At 41.9% G+C, this 25025-nt stretch overlaps 1 protein-coding gene across 1 annotated transcript in view; it reads right to left on the bottom strand.

Annotated features, from left to right (window-relative positions):
• PIK3R1 (phosphoinositide-3-kinase regulatory subunit 1) overlaps window positions 1-801 on the bottom strand; it is a 98991-nt gene extending 98190 nt beyond the window's left edge. Inside the window, exon 1 of the mRNA XM_036762391.1 lies at window positions 537-801. The gene's annotated coding sequence lies outside the window, so the exon portion shown is untranslated. The remainder of the gene's footprint in view (window positions 1-536) is intronic.
• Window positions 802-25025: the final 24224 nt, after the last annotated feature.

Genomic DNA, 25025 nt, shown 5'->3' with positions numbered 1-25025 from the left:
GCGTCAAACTCCGGAGGCAGGGGCCAGGAGGGGCTCGCTGCTTAGACCACCACTTGCCAGCCCTCCACCCCCCGAAGCGAGAGGGCAGCTCCCCCGGGAGGGCGCCTTCCGCTTTCCAGCGCCCTGAGATCCAGCAGCAGTAACAGCAGTCGAGAGCCCAGGAAAAACCTGCGAGAGGAGACCGGGGGAACCCAGGGCTGAAACAAGACTCCTTGAATTGGGGAAAGTGTGGAACCCGCAGCTGCCCCCCGCCCCGGAAAGGCACCCAGGGGCGCAGGGAGATCCGAGGAAGGCGCGAAGGAAGACCCTCCACCCCCGACGGCGCGCACGGAAGCGGAGCGCAGTCCTGGGAGCCAAGGGGCAGCACGCGCGCCTCACCGGCCAGGACGGAGCGGCCAGGCTGCGGGGCAGGGGCCCGGACACCGCTAGCCCGCAGCACAGCAGCGGCCAGGCATTAGGAGAAGCGGCCGGCGGTGACAGGAAGAGAGAGGGAGCAGTGCGCACACGCCCCGAGCCCAGCCCGCCGGCTCCCCTACCTTCCCGCAGCCTGACTCCGCTGCTCGCGCGGCCTCCGCGCTCCCGCAGACACCCCCGGGACGGATGCGCGAGCAGTAGCCCCGCCGTCTCTGCAGCCGCCGCCTCGCTGCCCTTCTCCGCGGCGGCGTCGTCGCCCTCCTCCTGCCGCAGCCGCAGCCGCCGCCGCTCTCCCGCTGCCTTGCTCGCAGCCCCCAGCTTCCTCCAACTCCGCTCCAGCAGCCGCCGGCGCCTGCTCTCCACCGGAGCTCCCCGTCGCCCCGCGCCGGCCCCGCCTCCAGCCCGGCCCCCCAGCTCTCCCCTCCCCCGCGCCGTCTCCCAACCAGCGCCGAGGCCGCCGCCCCTTCCCCCGCCTCCCTCCCGGCGCCGCCGCAGCCGCCACTCACCCGGCTGCCCACTGCCCGCCGGCCAATGAGTCCCCGCGGGGGGTGGCGGAGATCCGGACCCGCCGGCCCCTTCCTGCGCCGCGCCCTGCCCCCTGCGCCGGCTGGGCCTCAGGCGTGCTTCTTTCTCCTTCTCCTCCTTCTGCTTTTCCCTCCCTCCTCCTGCCAGCAAACCGGCAGACCTGCTGCAGCTTTCCCTGGCGTCCGTCGGGCGAGGAGGAGGAGGAGCGGGGCTGGATTCGAGGAGAGTTCGGCTCCGGCCCTTCTGGACGAGAGCCCGGACGTGCGCTGCTTCCCCGCCTCGCGCGACTCTGCCGCTGGCAGCTGGCCGGGCCGCCCCCGGCCGGAGCCTGGGGCTGAGCAGGCACCTGGAGGGGCGAGTGTGTGCGGCCAGCTAGTGCGTATTCCTTGGATGGGAGTCTCCTCTCCCGCTTCACGAAGACCTCCTGTATCCGCCTTCAGCCTTTACCTAAACCTCCCCTTCTCCCCCAACTCCTTGATCGTCAGCTTCGTTGGAGCTGGCCTCTGTCGGGTGCCCATCGGCCAGCTCTTGTGCCTCTAAAGCACCAGTCCACGGAGTGCGCATAAAGACTTTGCCACACAGCGAGTTGTCCTAGGGCAGTGAGGAAAGGGCTGAAAGGGTAAACTAGAGGGTCTAGCTACTACTTGCCCCTGGCTCTTGAACCCCTGAAGCTTGGCACCTAAACGAACCTGAGAACGGAGTGCCTGTGTGAAGGAATACAAGTTTTATAAGGCAGAGGGGAGGAAGGGAGGGAATGAAAGAGAGTGTGTGTGTGTGTGTACTCGTTGATTAATCCCATCCACTCTTGTGGTATTGAAGCAAATGTAGGTCACTCAGTAAGGCAGATTGACCCCGTTATCGCTAATTGTCTCCTCACCAGGTTCCCCAATCCCACCCGGGAGGTGTGGTTGGAGGAATGAAAGGGGGGAAGGGAAGGAAAGAGGAACAAAAGCCAGCTTGATTTTTGTTGCTGGCATTAAGGTTGGTATTGGTTCAATCAGCCCAAATGGAAGAGGGCCTACATTTACATGTAAAAACATTATCTTGTTTCCCATTAAATATTAGCCAATTAAAATATGAATTCCCCCACCACCCTTTTTAAAGTAGCTCTAAAATTTTCTCCCCCTCTTCCTGTAGTTTTTCAGGACAAAGTTCTCGGACCCTAAAACCTGAATTAAAGGTCCTGTATTTCCTGCCAAGATAGAATGGACTGGCATATAACACTTTTTAAAATACTAGTGGGCAGAACTAATCAGTACTGCGAGTCCTTTTGAATGAGATAATGTTAGGTCACCTTTCAGTGCAAGAGCTTCGTGAAAAATGAAGCAAATAACATTTGAAAACTTGGGATAATGAGGAAAAAACAGTGAGGGGGAAAGAGGATTCCACCCAGAGTCACCCTGTTGCTAGCCAATAACTTTAAAATAGTGCCTTTACCTTTCTGGCCTTCTTATTTCCACAGTAGTAAAATGAGGAGGGTTTGGAGTCTATGACTCTAAGGTCCCAGACAACTCTCCTATTCTGTGATTCAGGTATTGAGTTTGGTTTTTTTTTTCATGCCGGTTTATGCTGGCTCATGATTCTCAGAGGTTTTTTTTTTTTTTCTTTTTCTTTCTTTTCCTTTAGGATCTTAGCTTTTCTGAAACCAAAAAGAAGCATGTGCAATATAACTACTCAAAAGAACTAATTCAAAAGAGTGACATAAATACATAAAAGTTTCGTCCTGAATTCTGCATAAACCTGAGTAAAAAAAAAAAAATGTAACCACAAATCAAGTATGAAAGGATGCCTTCTAACAGTGTCATTTTTTTTTAAAAGTGTGAAAGGTTATTTGCTAGCTGTTTACTTGAGGTGGAAGGCCAGCAACAGAAAACTGAGCTAGGATGGGGAAAGCAGCTAGAAGGCTTCCTTGTTTAAACACTCCATTTCCTTGGGAGAATGCTGCTGAGTGCTTAAGACTCAAAGCTATATTTGCATTCTTGCCAAGCACATGGAAGCTTATGGTACAGTATTTCTTGAATTCAGTCATTCATTTGCCCTGGCTTAGAAGGAACATCCAATAATTCAGGAAGTGCAATAAAATGGTGAATATATCAGCACAAGGGTTTATGAATTTCTTGGTGCTGCCATTCTTCCTGTCTAAACATTATAGATAAGTCTATACTTAGTAGATGAGTCTAAGGGAGTTGCATGAAACTCAGAAATTCAGTGATTTGTCTTTCATCCCAAAACAAGTGTCCACTGCAGGATTTTAATCTGGGTCTTTCAGGAGTAGGGCTACCAAGTGGGGCAGTGGAAAGAGTGCTGGGTCAGAAAGACTCACCTTCCTGAGTTCAAATGTGGCCTCAGACACTAGCTGTGTAATCCTGAGCAAGTCACTTCACCCTATTTGCTTCAATTTCTTCATCTGTAAAAGGAGCTGGAGAAGGACATGTCAAACCATTCTGGTGTCTTTGCCAAGAAAACCCCTCAAATGGGATCATGTGATGTTGCATACAACTGAAATGACTGAACAACAACTTCCTGACTAAGCCCATCACAGTTTCTACAGGGTGTCCCTAAAGTCTGGACACATAGGAAATCTCATCAACATCTCATTAACGGTTTCACCAAAGACTCTGTGTTGTTCAGCGACTTCTTTTTCTGGGGTATGCTAAAGGAGAAGGTGTACTCAATGAAAATCACAGATGCAACTTGACTGAATGCATAAACAGTGAATATGCCAAAATTGATAGCAATGTGGAGTTATTGATTGAGTTCATTTGAATCTTGTAAAGTGCGCCAACTTTTGCATCACAAATGATGGAAATCATATTGAAGATGTTATTTGTTAATATTCCAATTAAAATGTTGAAAATTTCATTTCTTGAAAATATGCATTTTTGCCTATGTGTCCAGACTTAAGGAACACCCTGTATAATGCCAAGCTACTTACCCTCCAATACTAAATGTTGAATATTCTTAGAAAATATAAACATTGCAATCACATATTTGACATTTTGACATTAAAACAAAATCCATTTTGGTCATGTAGACATCCATGTTTCTGTGGTTTTTGCATGTGAAGAGACACTGAGGTGTGAGTGACTTGGGCACATTTGTCACGGGAAGGCAGCCTGGTACAGTGAAAAGAATACAACTTGAGAGTCAGGACCTGAGTTTTAATTCTGCCATTTACTCCCTATGTAACTTTGGACAAGGCCCTTCCACCTCTCTGGGTCTCATTTCCCCCATCTGTAAAATGATGGAGCTGGACTCAATGGCCATCTTGAGTCCCTTCGAGTCCTTAGAGAGATGATCTAGGAACAAATACTTGTAAATCTGCTTCATCTTAGAGCAAACCTGAAATTAACAAAGCCACAAGCAATAGCAACCACTGAATGGAAGGGTACTGGGTACTACAGTATAAATATGCAAATTATAAATATGGTCCATTGAAAAGTGTGCTGGTTTTGGTGTCGCAGAAGCCAAGCTGAAGCTTAGCTTTGCTGCTAGCTACTTATGTGACCTCTACAGTTATCCAAAAGACAAGGGGTAAGTTAAACTAGAACATGGATATCGAACTCAGATAGAATCAGGGGTGGGGGAGCATTACTTTATACTTAAAGATCCCCGTAGGCAGCATATTAACTTTAAAATGAAATAATTTTTGTATAATATATCATAATGCCTGCCTTCTCAAAGGGTGGGGGTGCTGCTCCCCCCCCCACTGGAGGGTATAATGGCAATTAAGGTGTGACTTTTTTACTGTTTTCTCTTTTGGAGCACTGAGGTAATCAAGTGCCTTTGATGAGTCTGGCCTTTTTTTCTTTGATTAAATCGGGTGTCTTTGATGACCTGCTTAAGAAACAAGAAAGCCTAGTTCACATAGGTTTCAGTGGCATGGTTGTGATGCCCTTTGACCCTGAACAGGGTATATAAACTCAGAGGTTACTAGAAGAGTGTCCTGTGATGTGACCAGATGAGACTCTGAGTAGCCCCTGGAGCCCCACTCCCCCGCCTCTCTCTCTGGTAACTATGTAATTCTTTGGTCAGACAGCTAGAGGCCTGTCTTTTGACAACTATGTGTGTTTGCTCTGTTCATATTATTTCTGTTTGTATTTGCCCTGAAGTTCAGGGTCCTGGCTTTCCTCCATGAACTAAGTAAATGATATATGTATGTTTGATTAAAGTGAGATTGTTAACCCCTTAAAGTTGCTTTCCTTAGAAAAGCAGATCAAAGAACATGTGCTAGCAGCCTTCCTGTGTGCTGGTGTCGTTGGTCTTACATAACCACAGTAGCGGCAAGCAGCATTGTTCTTACAGAGGGGAGAAGAGAATTTGGAATGCAAAAAAATGTTAAAAATCATAAATTTTTAAAAATGGAATGTAATATATGTTTTATTGGATTTTAAAATTTATTTTGGTAATTATTTTCCCATTTTGAGTGGTCCCTGCTCTAAAATGTTATTGTTTAGTCATGTCAGACTGTTCATGACCCCATTTGGGGTTTTCTTGGCAGATGCGGTTTGAGTGGGTTTGCCTTTTCCTTCTCTAGCTCATTTGACAGATGGGGAAACTGAGGCAAACAGGGTTAAGTGATTTGCCCAGAGTCACACAGCTAGTAAGTTTCTGAGGCCTGATTAGAACTTAGGAAGTCTGTACCAGTTTATCCACTGTTCCACCTAGCTACCCCATCTAAACTAGATCTCTAAGGTCTCTTCTACCTCTTCTTGAAGGGCTTGGGCTACCTTGTATTGTCAGTTCTATGTGCCAGGCACTGTACTAAGCACTTTATACTATCATCTCATTTGATCCTGACAACAATTAGGTGATATTACCATCTCCATTTTATAATTGAGGAAAGTGAGGCAGATAAGTTGAATGACTTGCCCAGAGTCACACAGATGAGTCTGAGGCTGGATTTGAACTCAAGTCTTTCTAACTCCAGGCCCAGTGTGCCATCCACTGTGCCACCTAATAGGTGCTTAACTAAAGCTCATATGGGTATGACGGGTTCAAGAAGACTAGCGCCTCTGGTGTGAGGGCTTGCTGAGCCTTTTCCAGGCTGCACATCCACCTTTGGTGTGCACCTCTCGCCCACCTCTTACCTGTAGCTACAAGAATTGGTAGCACAGTGACTATGCCCTGGTAAAAAAAAAAATGCCAAATTTGTCCACTGCATCCCACTCACCACCAATCATCACTGGACTTTGATGCCTGAAAGAAGGAGTGATGGTGATAACTTTGTGCATTTCTGCCTCACTTAAATCCAGTCCACATGTGAGTCCAGACGTCACCCCTCCATGTCATTGGCCCTCTTCTAACAACAAAAATAAAAACTTGTACAATTTAACATAGAAACCTTTTAAAAGCACTTATTAATGAAGACTTACAGACACAAAAATTCAAGGGGGAAACAGTACCATGAGTCTCTTTAGTATATTGTTTCCAAGCCTGGCTGAGCAGTTCTTTCTTTTTCAGCTCGAATGAAGTCAGACATTGCTGAAATGATATTCTTTAGAACAATTTGTATAGGTTCCTCTGCTAATAGAGCTATAGTTTCTTTTCTAGATTTCCTGAAGCTGCACACACTTAGTGTCTCATTTGGCTGTAAGCCTGTGGAGAGATCAACCAGTATGAGATGGAACGTTGTGGGACACCTCAGTGGTTTAGCCAAGTTTTTCTCAACATGGGAAGCAATTCCTGGTGGTCTCAAAACCACATGTTATGGAATGCACATGTGTGTGTGTATGTGTGTATGGGGGCCAGATTTGTAATTTCATTGGTATAGGGAGTTTCTGGTGAGGAACTTCCTATATCAGTGCAGAAGGACACAAAGAGTTTTAGAGGATTGTATGAGACAGGGAGAGGTTAAGCAACTTGCCAATGTCACACAGCCAGGATATAACAAAGGTGGTACTGGCTACCAATCCTCCTGACTCCCAGGCCAAAATACACAGGTATATGTATATATTATATGTATATTATAAATTATATGTTATAATAAACACATACATATATGTATGTATATACATACGTATCTACATATATATGTATTAAAAATATGTGTTTTGACCTGGGAGTCAGGAAGATTGGTATCCAGTACCACCTTTGATATATCCTGTCTGTGTGACATTGGGCAAATCCCTTGATGCTCTACCCCCACTCCTCTCTCTCTCTCTCTCTCTTTGTCTCTCTCTCTCTCTCTCTCTCTCTCTCTCTCTCTCTCTGTCTCTCTCTCTCTCTCTCTCTCTGTCTCTCTCTCTGTCTCTCTCTCTCTGTCTCTCTCTCCCCATACATACACATACTTATTGTGTACATATATATAGATGTATATAACCATGTATGTATATTTTTGTTGCACTGGTTGCCTAGTGAACTTGCATTTAAAATTATTAAAGATATAACATGTATATGTATATTATGTGTCTGTGTGTTTGTGTGTATTTGCATCTTTTATATTTATATGTATGTATGTATTATATATATATTTATATATGTGTATGATTACTAAGAAATAACTAAAGTATCTGGGATTTCATTCATTGTCACAGGGAAATTTCACCACCAAGCAGATCTTCCAACTTTAGTGGCTAGGTCACAGAGCATTGCCTGAGGCACCAAGAGATTAAGTGACTCCCAGGTTCACACATCTAGCAAACCTTGGAGTAGGATTTTTTTTTTTAAGCCCAGGCCTTTTTCCGGTCTTCCTACCCAGCACTTTCTCCATTACACTGTGCTGATTTACTCAGAAATTACTGATTATAAATGCATGTTCCTTCAAGGGGACCAAAGAGCAAAACACAGACTCTTTTTGTAGTGGAAAGTAGCCATAGCATCTGGTATATGTGACAATCCTGAAGTCATTTAGGGAATTGTCAGTTTAGCAAAGCAGCAAATCTGAAACATCCTGCATTTCTAGGAGCAGTCACATTTCTGGAAATAAACTTAAGCAGCCAAATAGACAAGAAGAATAAACAGGAAAATGAGACAGAAATCATACTTCTGGGAGATTTTAATGTTAGTTAAGTCCACGATGGCATAGCTCAGCCAGATAGTGCCATGACAGCTGGGTGTCTAAGTAGGTTTGGATGACATGTGCCCAGTCCTGCCAACTAAGAACAGACACACACCAGTGCAGTAGATAACCCTGATCATGAAATCTGTATTAGATAAGCAAACTGCTTAAACGGATTTTTCAAAAGTGAAATCCTAGCCTTTGTTCTCTCCCTTAGAGTGGCTGCAGAGCTGTCCTTGTATGTGATCTGGAGTATTCAGGCAGACTCCTGAAAAAATAGAACATTCGCTTCCCAGATTTTGCTAATACCATGTAGATGTTTCTCAAAGCCTAGCTAAGGAAATTGTTGAGATTAAGTAAAGATTCACTCTGAAAGTATTGTTTTTACTGAGGGTTAGAATCTTGTACTTTAATATGAAAACTGTCTATAGAGTATGTGTACTCAGAGTTTAACAAGTATTTTTGCACATGTAGTTATTAGTCCAAAACACACTCTAAAAGGCTTAATTACTGATATTTCTTAGATGATGTCTTTTTTTTTTGGTATCAGGGTGGGTTTTTTTTTTATCACTAATTTATTCCAGACTTGCCTCCTTTCTTTACTCTCTTTTAAGGGCAAAGTCATTAAGCTGAATTCATGCTGAACACGTATACTATTAGTCTGCTCCTGCTCTGTCTGCAACACAATACTCCTTACCTGATAAGTAATTACACCAGATGTGAGCACTAAAGGAGGTACCTCCCCCCAAAAAAAGGGTGAAAATAGATGTTTGCCAAAAGAATGAGCATTTGAATGATGAAATAAGGCCAAGAAAAATAATTTTCTTTTCTAACGTGTATGACTCTAGCTTCACTCTCTCTGGGTCAGGCCTGTTACGTGTCTATCTAGGGTACTCAGGTACCCTGAGCCTTTGGCTATTTCTTGTCTACTGCCATTGGTTCAAGCCCCTCTGCTGTTCCCCTGCCTTTGTTAGGGGTTCAGTGCCTAGCACCTCCCAATTCCATTTAAAATTAGATTTGTTTTTATATAAGGATATTTGTTCTAAAGACACAGCAAGAACAAATAAAAATACTTCTTCCAACACCTGGGAGCACAATTCCCCCCAAACCCCCTTACAACTAAAGTGGTGGAGAAAGGGAGGTTCACTTCCTACATAGCATTGGTCCCACTGAATTTATATCCAGATATGACATGACTGCTGTCAGCCCCTCAGCTACCTCTGGTCTGCATTCAGGAAGGACACACCCAAATCCCAAAAGTCCCTACTTGGACTCATGGCATGTATGTTACCCTGGCTGTGAAACTTGGATGCCAGGAAGCCCACTGGACAAATCAAACTCAGTGAGTTGAATAGTTCCTCTTACTTCAGCATGCTCTCTGAGCTCCCCCCAAAACACTGAGGCCAAGAAACCCATAAGTAAAATGGACTTTTTGAATGCCTCTATAGATATCAAAGAGCCCACTTTTAACAAGAGTTAGTACATCAGAACTAGTTACAAAATGTCCATGCCTGTTCCACAGTCTCTCTCTCTCTCCTAGTGGTTTCCTTATCATGTCTCCCTGGTTTTGTGAAGAGAGTCTTGTGTCCTCCAAGTGGAGAAACGCCTTGTTCAGGGGCCTAGATATGTTCCAGACCCCAACTACACCTTAATGTGTAAAACTAATAACTCAGTGAGCAATAATTATTAATGCCGCACAAGTGGGAAGTGACTTGTCCAAAGTCACATAGCTAACCACTAACTAGCTAGGACTAGAAGCACAACTGATTTGTTCAATTAAAGTTTAATCAATTCAAAAAGCATTTACTAAGTGCCATCTATGTGCCAGGGCACTACACAAACCCCTAGACATGATGCCCTCAGGGCAGATTGATCACTTGAAACCATTCACCATTCACCTGAAATTTTCTTTCCCTTTCTCTACCCATTTCCTCTCTTCCTTTTCCCAAGTATATTTTCCACTTGTTTCTCCTTATTCAAAACTGCACTCTTTCAGGAAACCTTCCCTGAAAACTCTACTCTGATCATTCCCCCAGGCCCCAGTTCAAGGGGTCACAAGATCAACAACTAGGAGCTGGAAGATCTTTGAAGTCATCACATCCAACTTTCTCATTTCCAAAAAGAAAGAAAGAAAAAAGAACATGAAATTTAGGGTATGAAAGATGAAGTAGTTTGTCCAACATTAAAGCCCAGTTCTTCCAAATCCCAACGTAGTTCGTATTATGATACAGTGGCTCCTAATACTAAATGAATCTGAGTTTGTTGGGAAGAGTGTATATGGAGGAGGGGTAGTTGGTGGGAGAGAGATATTGTTAACCAATGAGCATGCATTAAGTGCCTACCAGGTGCCAGTACTAGGCACTGGGGAAGCAGAGAAAAAACAGTTCCTTCTTTCAGGGAGTTTACATTTTATTGGGTATAAAGGCAGAAAAGACCCACTTCTTCAAAAGGCAGAAGAGTTAACATGCACAGTGTATCCTAGAAGTCTCTGTGACTTGAACCTGCTTGGGCTAGGGAATCCTAAAGGAAAGAGAATAGACTACCAAATTAAGAGCCGAAGAAGGAAGAGAGGGCATTAGGCAGATCCTCCCTCCAGACTTTTAACAACACAAATAAAGCAGGTGGCGGTCACAAGTTAAGCTTGTTATCCCAGGGAAATCTTAATTATCCACTAACACCTTATTTGGCATTAATTGACATTCAATTGAGAAGTACAATATAGTAGAAATATGGGGTAAGATGCTGAGGAGAAACTCCACAGGGTGGAAAGAGTTGTTCAGGAAGTGGAGAAGAGAACACTCAAGAAAACTAGACTTACTCTGCAGTTCTTCCAGAGGGAGGGTACTTCTGGATGTGTGGCTCAAAATAACCCTAGTGCCACCTTTGGCAAGCATTTTTCAAGTGAGCTGACCACCCCAGCTCAAGCAGTTCATTTGCATTGTAGTTGTCTGTATTCATGTGTAGATTGCTTTATAATCATCCTTAAACCCTTCCCTTTTCCTGAAGCTGATAGGCACACCAAAAGGCAATTGTTTCCTTTTTGTCTTCGGACCAGTATCTACAGATTGCTAAAGCTCTCCTTGAATTAAAGAGCTTACTGGTCTACAAGTTCAGACATAGCCTTCCCTTCGATTCAATTCAATTCGATAAGTGGAAGGGACTGTGCCAGGTGGATGATGAGAGTGAGAGGTTATATCCACAAATAATTACAGTGATAAAAATAGCATCAATAAAACTTTAATTATATATGTATGTATGTCAAAACTATATAAACAAATACATAGATGTTTAGTCTGTTATGACTGAAAAATGAGCTTAAAATTAAAATACCAAACAGTATTACATATACATACTTATGTACACACACGCACGCATGTATATACATACATACACACATATGTACACACATATGAATGGGGTACATGTATACAGGAATAAAGTAAAGAGAAATATTGCTACATATTTATCATTAAGAGTTTTCTGGAAAATTTATGTGCATTTGTAAACACATTCTCCCACATTTAGTCACTAACTGCAAGTCATTTAGAATTCCTTGCTTTGGATGATAATTTGCACAGTTAACAAAGGGACTATAAGGATCAATGACTTGCATTGAAATGTTATCCTATGAAACACTATTTTATTTTAGAAAATATAATGATTTAGTTTAGTCCTAGTTCAATGAGGTTAGAAACCGAGCATCGGTCAGATCTGGGTTGGTTCACTAAATAGTGTTTACTAAAAATAAACAAACAAATAAAAACTTTGGTTCAGTAAAAAAAATATTATTTAGGTTCTGTTTGAGGTTCAGCAGATGAATATCAATCATTCCAATTTTTAGTTCAGACTTTAAATATTAAAGCATTAGGGCTAGACAGAACTCAATGTAGGAATTCAACTAAAATCCTACCTCCTACTGGGAAGCCTTTCTTAACTCCTCTTAATCTTAGTATCTTTTCCCTGTTAATTATTTTCTTGTTATCCTGTATATTGCTTGTTTGTACATAATTGTTGGTCGTCTCCCCCATTCAATTGTGAATTCCTGGAGAGCAGGGACTGTTTTCTGCCTTCTTTTGAATCCCCAGCCTTTACCACAGTGCCTGGCACATAGTAGGTGATTACTAAATGTTTATTGACTCACCGACTGACAATTGCCAGGAGGAAATATCCAACTGGGGGGTCATCCATCAGCAGAAGTTCCTCATTAGAATAATTAAGTTCTGAAGGAGGGAGGGTGTCCCTCAGTACCAATCATTGAGTGCCTGCTGTGTCCAGACCATTGCAAAGCAAAGTAGGGTTTGGGAGGCAGGTGTAGATTATAAACCAATTCTGAAGTTCCACCAGTTTGCGATTTTTAATTTTAGCCCTCAAGGACTTTACAATCTAGTTAGGAATACACAACACTGCAATCATGGAAAAGAATTAAGAACATTTACAAAGCATTATGTAAATGCAAATGGATATATGTGGTGTTCTACTTTGGACATGCTAATGTTGTGATGAATATATTTATCAACATCCTTTCAGATCTCTTTACCATTGCTTAGAAGACTTGTGAGACTTGGATTATCAAAGCAACATGTACGTGCATATTAAATGATTTTCCTAGGGCAATTAAGTATTGCTTCACTTTGTTTTATACCACTGGTTCTACGAACCCCAGGGATACAAGGAAGTTCTTACAAGGCCCAAAATTCCAATATGAATCCAACGCTGTTGTCTTGATCTTTGTTCCAGAAACTTTCATTTCCTCTTTCAGGCTTTCAGTCTGAAAGCTATAAAACAACAACAGATCAGAGTCCTAATCCTACGTTATTCACTAGCCATGTGACCTTGGGTAAGTCACTGATCGGTCCCTCAGTTTCCTCAATCTGTAAAATAAAGACATTGGACTGAATGGCCTCTGAGGTACATTCTATCAACAAATCTGTGGTCTTATGATCTCTTTATACACTTTCAGCTGAGAAGCTTGCCTCGTATTTCACTGAAAAATTGAAGACATTCACTAAGAATTCTTCTTTCCTCCTCCTTATCTCACATTACCCACATGCCTCTGTTCCTTTCTCCTCCTTCACCTGTGTCTCAAATGAAGAAGTGACATTATTACCAAGAATGACTTTTATATGTGCAAGTCATCTCATTCAAGCCAGGAAATTGCCTTTCTCTAATCCCCACCTTTTCACCTATCTTCAGCCTCTTCCTGTCTACTGGCTGCTTCCCTACTGCCTACAAACATGCCTACCACTCCCACCCCTCCAACCTCAGAACACTCTTACTTGATTTGTCCCTCTCCACTAGCTACGTCTTGTACCTCTCCTCTCTTTCATGGCTAAACTCATCGAGGAGATCTACAATAGATGTCTATATTTCCTCTCCTCTCATTCTCATCATTCAAATGCAGCTGCTCTCTCCAAAGCTACCTTAATCTCTCTCCTTACATCCAGTCACACATCTCCAATCGCCTGTGAGACATTTTGAACTGGCTGTCCTATAGATGTCCTAAACTCAACACGTCCAAAACTGAACTCAATTATCTCTGCCCCCTTCCCCAGCCCACTTGTCTTCTGAGCTTCCCTGTTACTATTTGAGGCCACCACCATCCTTCCAGTCACCCAGATGTGCGACCTAGGTGTGTCATCCTTTTTTCCTTACTCTCCTTCTTCAAATAATCTGTGGCCACGTCCCGTCCATTTTACCTTCATAACATCTCTCCTGTGTGTCCGCTTCTCTTTTTCATGGGCACCCACATGGTGCAGTCCCTCAACACCTCCCACTATGTCACTAGCCTGATGGTTGGTCTCCCTGCCTTAAGTTTCTCCCCACTCCAGTCCATTCTCCACTCAACTAAAGTGCGGGTCTGAGTGCATTGCTCCCTATTCAATAAACTCCAGTGGCTCCCTATTGTCTCTAAGAACAAATATAAAACTCTCTGCTGGCATTCAGAGACCTTCACAACCTAGTCCTCTCCTGCCTTTCCAGTCTACCCCCCACTCCACAATTCAGTGACATTGGCTTCCTTGCTTTTCCTCCAACAAGCTGCTCTACCTCCTGACCCCAGGCTATCCCTCAAGCTTGGAGTATTCTCCCCATTCACCTTCCCCTCCTGCCTTCATGTGCCTACAGATACAACATCTGTGTTTTCCTAACCAAGTAGAATTCTGTAGTCCTTGTGGAATGAGCTTTCCCTACCCCCCTTTCCCTACTAAAGAAGCAATGGCAAGATATTTGCTATTGCATGTGGCAAAATTAAAAGGGAAACGTTAGGAAGTCCCATTGTACTTCTATAGCATCATTAAAGGGGATTCTGAACAAAATATGCCTTAGACAAATGAAAATGAAGCCCCCAGGTAAACAACATAGGGAGAGCAACAGAGACTCCTTCTAGAAATGATCATTATGAGTTAAGCATCTACCTCCCTCGGTAATGAAGTCTGCAAGTCACTGAAGATCAATATAGCCACCGTGAAGAGAGTCTAGGACATTCGTTTCAAGATTAACCTATTCTTAAAATATTTTGTGTGTTTTTTCCTTGAGTGTGAGATTTTATGCAAGTGGTCTCCCTCAAAACCTGCTTGCTTCTCCTTATTCCACTACTTCTGTCACTAGCACCAGCATTCACACCTGATGTGATGTGGAACTCTTCTCTCCCTCTCTTATAACTCTTCTCCAGTTGCCTAATCCTACTGATTCCACCTTACCAATATCTTCCAGCTTTCTATTCCTATTGTCAATATTCCCAGTACAAGCTTTCATCACCTCCTACCTGAACCACAGTATTGAGTATGAGGGAGGAGATAACACAGACTTTTCCTTTTTGGGAATTCACAGTCTGAGTGGGGATACAGGATTCATACCTTGGAAACAGGAAATAAGACAGCTAGGTTAGAACTCAGGACCCAGAGTACATTGAGAGACAAAGTGGAATATGTTCAAAAGAGCATAGGATCTGGAGTTCCAATCCAAACATGGCTCTATTCCTTACTAAATATGTGAGTTTAGACCTCTCTGGGCCTCCATTTACTCAATCAACAAACACTTATTCAATACATACTGGGTTCCAGACACTGTGCTAGACAGAGGCCATAAAAAGACAGAAACAAAATAGTCTCAGCCTGCTAAGAGCTTGCATTTTATAGGGGAAGACAACATATTCACAGAAAAGTTAGTGCAAAATAAATATAAGGTAGTTTGGGGTTGGTTGGAGTGGAAGCACCAACAGCTAGGGAGATATTTTTAGGGCAGATAGGGAATGTCTAGGGGGTGGCAGACTGAATCTGGAATGAGGCTGGGCATTTTCAGAGAGTGAAGTATGAGGTCCATTCCATAGCCTTGGACTATCCCCCAAAGCCTTTGGAGACAGGTCATGGAATGTCATTTTCAGAGAATAAAAAATGGACCACTTAGGCTGAACTGAAGGTTGCACGAAGGGGAATCATGTATATTGCTGGAAAGAAAGATTGGGGTTAATTATAAGGGGTTTTAAATGCCAAATAGAGAAATTTGTATTTTATGCTAGGGTCAATTAGGAGCAACTGGAGCTTCTTGAGTAGGAGAGGGACACGGTCAGAACTGTATTTTAGGAATACCAGTTTGGGAGGAAATTTGTGGAGGAAAGATTGGAGACAGAAGAGATTGGAGAGAGGAGCAACAACTAAGAGATTGGAGAGAGGAGGTATTGCGATAGTCCAGGTCAGAAGTGATGAGGCTCTGAACTAGGACGGGGGCCACCTACCTGAGTGGACTCAGTGGGGCTGATGGAAGAGATTCTAAGGAGGCTGGATTGATGGGTCTTAGCAACCGACTGAACATGAAGGAAGATGAAGCAGAGGCAAGTGAAAGGGAAGAGTCAAGAATTACTCTAACTTTGTGAGTCTGAATAACTGGAAAGATGGTGGTACCCCTGATAGAAATAAGAAAATCGGGAAACAAATTCTTCCTGCATCCTTGTAAACACAGATGAGCACACCTTCTCCTTTATGCCATAGGGAAAGATGCTTCACATAAAACCATTTCTCAACTATAACCCTTAATTGCCAGCACCAACTATCACTTTATCTGCATCTTAATGTTGCAGTAACAATCTCTGAGCTATTTGGCTCTTAAAGGACAATAACAGTCTCCATAATCTGTAAGTTGGCATTGAAAGTAAGAGTTACATTTCTCTCTGTTATTTGCTTCTTTCAATCAGCAAAATTGCCGAAGTTTAAAATGAAAAACTTCTTACTAGGAGTTTTTAACCTAGAGTCAATGAACTTGTTTTAAAATTTTAAAAATATTTTGACACATATGTTTCAATACAATTGGTTTCCTTTGTAAACTTATGTATCTTATTTCATGGATTTAAAAATATTGTTCTGAGAAAGGGTCACATCCTCAGACTCAGACTTCAGACTCCCAAATGGGTCCACGACACCAAAAACATTAAAAAGTCCTGCCTCACACAAAAAGAAAGGCCCATATACAACAAAATATTTATAGGACCACTTTTTGTGGTAGCAGAGAACTGGAAACAAAAAAGCTACCCATTTATTGGGAAATGGCTAAATAAACTGTAGTACATGAATGGAAAGGAATGTTGCTATACTACAAGAAACCATGAATGTGATGACTACAGAGAAACATGGGGAGATTTCTATTAATGGATGCAAAGTGAAGTAAGCAGAACCAGGGAAACAATATACATAATGACTAATGAGAGGAACAACAGCAAAAGCAAATAAATGAAACAATGTTTTGAATTATAATAACCAAGCTCGGCTCCAAAGAAAAGACATGAGAAGACAGGTCTTCTCCTTCTTTGCAAAGGTAGGGGATCATAGGCATGAGAGACTGCATAAAACATGAGCCTTTTTTTTTTGCTATGTGGACCATGGGCATGAGAGACTGAATAAAATATCAAACATTTTAATATGTCTGTTCGTTTCATGAAACTTTATTCCTCTTTTTAAAAAATTCTATTATTTCTTATAAGAAATAACTCTGGAAAGGGATAGGCAGAAGATACATGAGGAATGGAGGTGATGTAAAAATAGAATATGAAATAAAACATTTTTTAAATGAAATAGAGTTATGGTGCTTAACATTTAGGTACATAAATACACTGTGTATTTGAGCATCTTCTTCAATGCACTAAAAGCTGGGAGATGTTCCAATATCCTGATGCTCCTTGAAGAACATGTCTCTAGATTCTAGAATAGAAGTTCTTGATCTTTTTTGTGTCATGGACCCCTTTGAGAATCTAGCAAAGCCCATGGACTGTTTTCAGAATAATGTCTTTAATGGCATAAATAAAATAGATAGGATTGCAGAGGAAATCAAATATACTGAAATGCAGTTATCCAAATATTATAAAAAGAAGTTCATAGATAATCAAAATCAGTTGAGAACCTCTGCTGTAGAAGATTTTCAGGTGTAAAAGTCTATGACTTCTGAAGTAAAAGATGGGTAGCCTCTTCTACCTGGCAAACCACCCCACCTGAAGCAGAAAAGCACACTGAAGGAGAAACTGGAGGCAGCATATACTGGTCAAGTCAAACCACCCCTACTACTTTGACCACCAGTTCCCCTGACCCTAAGTCCAAGAGTTTGGGGAATAGCAGTTTCCCCCAAACCACCAAAACTATGTCTAGCCCAGTTCCTACAACCATTATTGAAGGAAGCAGCACTATGGGGAGGGGGTCCACTTTCCTAAAGACAACCAATATCAATTGCTGGTCAACTACCACCAACAGTCATGGGAGCCCCAGCGTTGAATCATCCCCCAAACCACTGGCTCTTCTTCCCAATTATCCCTCTTAGCCATCATTGAGAGGCAACTTCTGTTGAGAAGGGGGCCAGCCATCCCCACCAATTGCCAATCAACTGCCACTCTCAGGGCAGACAAGTCGGCTTAGCTGAAGTACCATGGTACCCCATGGGAGAGATAGAAAGCAATATGTGCCAGGCAGGTCTGGCTACTGTTTCCCCTCAGGCTCTGATGGAGACAGTCCTGGACCCTGAACCCAAGAGCCTTAGGAATAGCAATGCTTCCAGTCCAGTGCTGGCAGCTATCATCCTGGGAAGTAACCCCTATGGAGATGCAGTCTAGCAAGTATTCCTGTAGGTATTATGACCACATCTATTGAAGACTCAGAAAAGAAACTTCTTGTCACCAAAGTCTTTGGCAGTGTCAAATGATTCAATATCAGAAACTAATATAATTTTACTGGTGGAAACGGCATTAAAGAAAAAGCATTGTTATCTGCTTTGCCACTACACCTCAGGGATTATGGGACTTTTGTATTTGACTTGCAGGTGAAACCTCCCATATTTATTGTTTCTCCCATTAGAATGTGAGCTCCTTGAGTCTGGGACTGTTCAACTTTTCTATTTCTACCTCCAGCAATTAGCAAAGTGATTTGCACATAATAGGTGTTTAATAGATCATTCATTCATTCATTCTTAGGGTTATCAACTGGGCTGGTCAGGAAAGCCTGCCAACAGAACATCCTTCTTCTTGTGTTTCTATGTTATCGGTGTCTACGTTATCCAAGAACACTGGAAAAGAGGCATTCAATTTATTCTCTTACCCTGTAATGGTGCAATGCTCCTTCAGTGCAATAGCAAAGACTGGATTAACTGGAATAATCTAGCAACAGCATGTTCTTGGTAAGGAAGCTTTCTTGTTAAATAGGATAAAACAGGAAGTCCTTTTTCTTTCAACTCTTGTTTAAAATCTGTTTAAAATGTTTTGATTTATTTTCTGTCATGGTAAGGTTTGTAGACTGAATACAACTGAGTCTTTTGGTTATCTTCAAAATTAGGGGGTGCGATAACATTGCAATTCGACAAACCTTTTTTAGGTCATTTTTATGTGCAAGACAACTGAGAGGATAGGCAAAATGGGAAATAAAAAAGATACAAAATCACTGAGTAAAGTACCAGATTAAATAAGGCACAGTCCTCTATCTCCATTGAGTTTAAAATCCTTCTGAACCTGTCACCACTGCACAGCTCTCTTTCCCTTGCTTCTCTCTGCTAAAAACAGAATGCATAAAAATTCCTTGTCTGTTGAAGGACCCAGTTGGTTGGGTTCTGGTTAATCAATACTTTATAGCTGTACTGATTAAGCATCAGAGATAATCTGGTTTAGGGGATAGGAAATTAGCCTTTGTTAGAAACATACTTACATTGTCTAGGAATAAACAATGCTCGTTGGGAAGCTGGGAACGTTTTAATTATGTTTTACATTTATTCAGTCTGTATAAATGCGTACATCACCTGAACAGAGTACAGGAGAAAGTACAAAGGACTCAGATGGATGTCAGTCCTTTCATTGACCCTCACCTTGAAACTCCCACCAGGCTCTTCACTGGCCAGATGCAAACCCCAAACTGTCTACATCATGCCCTCTTCAAATGGCTCATTTAAGCATGCATCTAACCTTTCACCTGACCGACCAGAGGCCTGGTTTCTGCTAAAGCTGGGGGCGGGGGAGCGGAAGAGGAATATTTTCGACTCCGTGGAAACAAAACTCTTCCCCCTGTTTCTTACACCTTGAAGTCCAGAAGAGGGGTTCTCATCCTATCTCTGGCGGTGAGTCTCTGGACAAAACGTACAGACTCCCAGTGCTCCAGGTAACTCTCTAAAACTAAGTGGCACAATAGTTGGGGCTCTGCATTAGCGAAGGGAATGAACTCATGCTTGGTTCACTTTCCTAGACTGAGGAATTTACATATACAGAAAAAAAAATTAATCATTAAGCATTGAGTATGACAATGACATAGTTTGAAGTTATAGGAACCTGCCCCTATTTAGGAAAATGGTGAGGTAGTCTAGAAACTAATTAATACTGAGAAATGAAGGAATGGACTAAAGAGTTGACTTCTAAGACATCCCACTCCAGGGGAAAGATGGTGGGACTTGCACACACAGGACCTGTACTCTAATTTTCTTCTGTCACTTACTTCCTGTGTGACCTGGAGCAAATCAAAAATTCTCTAGGCTTTGCTTTTCTCATCTATAATATAAGGAGCTGGGGGTGAAGGAGGGTTGGTTTGGACTAGAGTCCAGTACTTCTTAAACTGGCGGTCTTGACCCCATATAGGGTCACGAAAAATTTGGTAGCAGTAAAAGGTTTCTGAATGTGCAATAACCAAAAATTAATTAAAAATCAAATGCATAATGAATCTGAGGTATTTCTGGCAGCGCTTGCCCAAGTTGCATGACAAAGCTTCATTTCAGCCTTGGTTCTGACTACAAAACATGCGCACAGGCCATGCACCGCCAATGAAACCTGCCAAACTGGAAAAGAGGTGGTAAGTGGAAAAAGTTTAAGAAGCCCTGGACTAGACAACCTCCTTCCCCCTTAAAGTCTTTGATTTTCTGAGTCAAGTGGCCATCTTTAAACTGGTCATCCTCTAAATGAGTCTTCACCCTTGTGGTGTGATAGGGTGACATGATGCTCTGCCATCTTGCCTTAATACAGCTAGAGGGATATAATGATATATCGTGGTGTGATGGAGTGGGCTGTGTCAACACCTACCTGCAAGTACAATCGGATGTTACCACAGGCTTAAACAGGTTTGGGGACAGCTCCATTTCACTGAAGAATTATCTATTACATGTTATGGGAAAGCCCTGCCAGAAATGGTTTTATCCCAGAGGAGATTTAGGAAGGATGGCATTCCACTGCAAGTCATGGAAAAGTAGAGGAAGGCTGGTTTGCAAAATGATTCTTTGTAGTAGTGGAGTATGGTGATTAGGATTTTCTGGGTCCTTTCTTCGTTGACCCAAAAGAAAGTTTGAAAATGATGCTGTTCCTACAATGTGGGAAATAAACTGTGCCCTTGAACAATGTCTGACAATGAGGCAGAGCTGTACCATTGAAAGAACATTAATCTGTAAAGTTAGGAGATTTGAGTTCAAATCTCAGCTTCAGCATTATATTGCTGTGGCCCCTTGGGCAAGTCACTGAAGGGAGGGGAGGAGGAGAGGAGGTTGGACTTAGATGTTCTCTAAAATCCCTTCCAGTACCAAAAGTTCTCTCATTTCCTAATTCAAAGTAGGAACACAATGACTACATTCTCATCATGATGGTCCTTCCAATTTGTAGCAAGGAGACATGATGTACAGTATAGGATATGGCAGAGACAAACAAAGCCACTTCCCACTTTGTCTTAAGTTGTGAGCTTTTTGGAGGAGGGATCAGGGTTGTTCAGACCATAACTAGTGTGAAGTACTGTGAATTGACTTGATATATTATAAAGAAAAGCAGAAAACCATGCTGATAGCAAAAATATGTTTAAAGCAAAAAAATAAACCAGGATAGAATTAACAATGGGGAAATATGTAAAAGAATGGGTTGTTTCTGTTTGATGTGGGGATTTTCTTCAGAGGAAATAAATTGTTGCATTCTTCCCTCCCTACTATTCCCCTTAAAAAAAAAGACTTAAAAATGACAATTTGTCCTAAAAAGAAACTGTCTTGACTATCTTTGAAAAAGTTTATTGGGATATTTGTAATTTGGGAAAAACTCCACTAGAGACAGCATGTCTCTAGAATAGAATAGAATAGAATAGAATGAGCATGGATTGTACTTACCTTCAAAAGACCTAGTTTCAAATCCAGATTCTGACACCTACTTATGTGACCTTGGATAAATCACCTCCCTTGGCTTTACTTTCCTCATTTGTAAAATAAAGGTTAGGTTAGATGGTGGTCCTTTCCAGTTGTAATTTTATGATCCAAATAACAAAATACAAGCTAGACCACTTTATGTGACAACATAGCTGTCCCATTCTCAATGATTCTCCAAACAACTGAATTTTCTAGTTTACATTTTTTTTAGTTTTTTTTTTTTTTTAGTTTTTTTTTTAGTTTACATTTTTTAAAGTCGTTCTGAGACCTGAGACCTTCTCTTTTTTTGCTCTAACCACAATGAAATAGGTTCTGGCCAAGCGGTTAGAGGAAAAGCATGGGAATTCAGAGATAAGAACAAATAGCTACGCTTTACCCATTCAGTTACATATTGATGTATGGATGTGACTTTCCCCATCATACATTCACGGATATTTCTGACATCATGGAAATTATAGGGCTTTAATTCAGTCTGGGAGACAGAGGATGATGGGGTATGTGAACAGTGGTGGCAGCAGCTTCATGGCTCAGTAAGCCAAGCCCTGGGCTGGGCACTCAGCAGTGCAGCCTCAGGAGGCCAACATCCTTTTAGGCAACGGCTCTCTTTTAGCGGGCAACAGTTTGAGTTCCTAACCTGAGGGAACAGCTTACCTCACCTCCCCATTTTGGTTTTTCTAGCTGTAAAGTTATAATTATAAGACTGACCTACCTTAAGAGTGTCTCTGTACTGGGGGAGGCAGGAAACTAGTAAAAAATGATTCTCAAATTTTCAAGTGCTAAATAAGGTTCTTTTCAAAGTTATTCAGGCCTGCAAAAATAATCTATTTGGCCTGCATAATTTGCATTCACTCTGCCCACATTCACGCTGCTGCCCTCGTCCATTGCCATCTGTCTTCTACTATTCCTCAGAGAACTAGGGTGGGAGAAAATAGTGTCTCTCTGTAGCACAGACACAGCATTTCTCACAAGCACAATTTCCATGAACAGCAAACAAGAAGGCAAAAAGAAACAGAGGTTGGAGCTATTATAAATTCTTCTGGGATTCACTGCTTGACTTCCCGTAGGTCCCCTTAAATTTTTTTTTTAGCCCTGAGATTAATGGGTAGAGGTTTATTCTTATGGCTGAACTAAGCATAAACCCGTCCTACTTTTAGGAAAGTCGATATGTACGTGAAAATTCAAACTTACTATGCAGATAATTTAGGAGTTGATTATCTACATAAGAATGCATATCAAACAAATGTTTGAGCCTTTACATTACACAGGGTTCACTGTATGATTCCTTTGCATGAAAAGCTCCCAGTGTATATTTAAAATGTATGTGATTTACCATGTGCAAATTTGATTTTTATAGAAACTAAACCCTGTGCTTCAGTTTCCTTATCTGCAAAATGAAGGGGTTAAAGTAGGCATCTCTAAGGTCCTTAGCTGACAGATCTGACATTGAGTCTAAATTCTTTTAGGGATTTCTCAGTAATGTGATTTTCCCCTCTCCCCCACCCCCTCCAAGCAGAAACCAGGCACTTCAGTATCTGCCATTCCCCTCAGTGGAGACCTCCAACTTTCCTGATAAGCCACAGACTCATGAGCTTTCAAAACATAAAACAGCTTTATTTAAACACTAAAGATCCACAGATTTGCATCTGAAGGTCACTTTCTTATAGGGTCCTTTAGAATCCCTATGGGTTACAGTAAGTACTGCCTTGGATGGGGCCTCACTATTTCTGTCTCCTGTCAGGCATCATGGTCCTCTTCACTGCTGTTATTGTGTTCAGTTTTACTTCCTGCTCCATGATTTTTGGCTCTCCTCCCTAGGATTGAGCTCTAGAGTAGCCAAAATAGAGAAGAATCATACTGGAATCCTGGATGACAGTGTTATAACTCTTTCGTGACTCAGAATGCCTGCAAGCTATTACCATCCATTGTCCCACAACTTGACACTCCATATAAAACAGGGCCTCTTAACCTTTTATTAACTGTCAACCTGGTGAAACCTATGAACCTTTCTCAGAATAATGTACTTCAATACATAGAACGTAATAGATAGACTTGTAAAAGAAACCACTTCTATTGAAATAAAGATGTATTTTTTTTTCTCATTTAAGTTACTGAAATCTATCCAAGGATTCCAGGCTCTATCACCTCATACCTAGACTATTGAAATAACCTGCTGGTTCATCTCCCTCCCTGCCTCAAGTCTCTCCCCACTCCTGTCCAGCCTGCACTAAGCTATCAAATTAATCTTTCCAAAGTGAAGATCTAACCATCTCTCACACACATATACACACCTCGGATCCCTTCCCTCCCCTTCAATAAACTCAAGTTTACAATTTGCCCCATGCTACCTTTCCAATCTACCTTACTCCCTTCACATACTCTTCAATGCAGAGACACTGGCTTCCTTGCTGTTCTTGAATCTTCCAGCTTTCTGCATTTTCATTGGCTGCCCCCCACCAACACCAGTATTCCATCTCTCCATCTTCTTCTCCTTCCCCTTCCTTTTCCTTCCCTTCCCTTTCACCTTTCCCTTCTCCTCCCTTCTGTTCTCCTCCTTCCTTTCCATTCCTCCTTGTAATTTTCAGTACTATAATTCTGATTTACACTTATTGGTTGTGTCTAACTCAAGTGTTCTTGTATAAGAACTGCAGAATCATAGTGTAGTGTGTCTGTGTGTGTGGATGTGTGTGTGTGTGCACGCATGTGGCATGCTTTCTCAGGTGCAAGCTTGCATGAATGTGTATTCTAAAATTCTTACCTCTGTCTTCATCTTTCTGCCTCCCATTTTCTTGGGGGTGGGGTTATTTTATTTTATTTGGGGGGGATTTTTAAAAATCATTTATTTATTTTTAGTTTACAACATTCAGTTCCACAAGCTTTTGAGTTTTAAATTTTCTCCCCCCCTCCCATCCCCCCTCCCCAAGATGGCATGCAATCTAATATAGACTCTACATATACATTCTTATTAAACATATTTTCACTTTAGTCATGTTGTAAATAAAAATTATAACCAATGGAATGAACCTCGAGAAAGAAGAAACAAAACAAAACAAAAAACAGAGAGAACAGATAATATGCTTCAATCCGCATTCAGATTGTAATTCTCACTTTGGATGTGGATAGTATTTTCCATCAGGAGACTTTTCGAGTTATCTTAGAACCTTGTATTGCTTAGAAGAGCCAAGTGTATCAAAGTTAGTCATCGAACAAAGTGGCTGTAACTGTGTACAATGTTCTCTTGGTTCTGCTCCCCTCACTCAGCATCAGTTCATATAAGTCTTTCCAGGTTTTTCTGAAGTCTGTCTGCTCATCATTTCTGATAGCACAATAGTATTCCATTACATTCATATGCTATAACTTGTTCAACCATTCCCCAGTTGATGGGCATCCCCTCAATTTCCAATTCTTTGCCACCACAAAAAGAGCTGCTATAAATATTTTTGTACATGTGGGTCCTTTCCCCATTTGTACA

The sequence above is a fragment of the Trichosurus vulpecula genome, chromosome 1 (assembly GCF_011100635.1).
Source record: "Trichosurus vulpecula isolate mTriVul1 chromosome 1, mTriVul1.pri, whole genome shotgun sequence".
In the NCBI taxonomy this organism is placed as follows: domain Eukaryota; kingdom Metazoa; phylum Chordata; class Mammalia; order Diprotodontia; family Phalangeridae; genus Trichosurus; species Trichosurus vulpecula.
The sequence above is the reverse complement of the archived record's forward strand: the minus strand, read 5'-3'. Positions and strand labels throughout refer to the sequence as shown.